Source organism: Ornithorhynchus anatinus, chromosome 10, assembly GCF_004115215.2.
Source record: "Ornithorhynchus anatinus isolate Pmale09 chromosome 10, mOrnAna1.pri.v4, whole genome shotgun sequence".
NCBI classification, from domain to species: Eukaryota; Metazoa; Chordata; class Mammalia; order Monotremata; family Ornithorhynchidae; genus Ornithorhynchus; species Ornithorhynchus anatinus.
Genome location: NC_041737.1, coordinates 42329470 through 42330708, shown reverse-complemented (window position 1 = coordinate 42330708; position 1239 = coordinate 42329470). Strand labels below are relative to the sequence as shown.

Below are 1239 nucleotides of genomic sequence, written 5' to 3'. Positions count from 1 at the left end.
GACAGCCAGCATGCCAGAGACAGCCAGTGGGTCTCTCATAGTCACAGAGAGAATCAGCCTCCAAGAACAAGTCTTCTGTTTTGGAGCAGTTCACTTGGCTACTCATCCTCTCCCCAGCAGCAATCTCCGTGTAGTAGGAGGTAGGCAGGGGTCTGCCCCTGCCTCTTGGATCAGCTGGGGAAGTGAGGGTGTGAGTCTGAGGAGAGAGGGGAGAAAGAAGAAAGAGCCAGGAGCAGAGGGAGGAAAGAGGCTGGGAGGAGCAGAGCGGAATGGAGCGGGCCTGGGCTCCCAGCCAGGTGGGGAGGAGAGAAAGGAGCCGCCTCCTGAAACCGGATGCTTTGGTCGCTGCTGATGTGGCATAGAAGACCACATCTGGCCAGCTATTCCTATCACCGGCTCGTTGGTCTAGGGGTATGATTCTCGCTTAGGGTGCGAGAGGTCCCGGGTTCAAATCCCGGACGAGCCCTGCTTTTTTTCCCACCTGGTATTATTTTGAGGAGGGGGGAGAGAGCCTGCTAAAGACCTGGAATGGATGGAGGGGACAAACTGGCCCTTAGTTTTATGTCCCCTGAGCTCCTGCCGCAAGACAAACCTGGATCGGGATTGGGTTTATTCATTCATTTATTCATTCATTCAGTCATATTTATTGAGCGCTTACTGTGTGCAAAGCACTGTACTAAATGCTTGGGAGAGTATACTACAACAATAAACAGACACATTCCCCGTCTTGTGGGGCTGAAGCCTTTCCCTGGTCTGGTTTCTCTCCCTGGTCACAGAGACTTTAGAGAAAGGAAACAGAGTTAGAGAAGGAGTCTGGGTGAGCCCCGGGCAGGGGTTGGAGAAGAGAAGAGGAGCTAGCCGGGGAGAAGGGGCTTCTTAGGGGGTTGGGGGAATTCTGGAGGAGGTTAGGTCCCCTGGGGAAGGCTTGTGGGGTGATCCTGGGGCCCCAGGAGGGTGGGGGTGGGAAGACTGGAAGGGAGGAGAAAAAGTGGAGGGAAAGGAACAGGGCAGGCAAAGAGGAAGAAGCTGGACCCTGGCACGGCAAGGGGAGGAACTGGAAGCTGGGAGAAAAGTTTCACCTACATCTGCAGAAAGGATGAGCTGCGGACATGGGATTAGGTGGGCAACTGAGCTCCGCAGTCAATTAATCTATCATACTTATTGAGTGCTTACTGTGTACAGAACACTGTACTAAGTGCTTGGGTGAATACAGAATAAAGAGGTGGCTGACAGGTACTC

General features: G+C 53.5%; 1 non-coding gene across 1 annotated transcript; it reads left to right on the top strand.

Annotated features, from left to right (window-relative positions):
* The first annotated feature begins 394 nt into the window (after positions 1–394).
* TRNAP-AGG lies at positions 395–466 on the top strand. Its single transcript has one exon. It is a non-coding gene; the product is annotated as a tRNA-Pro (tRNA).
* Positions 467–1239: the final 773 nt, after the last annotated feature.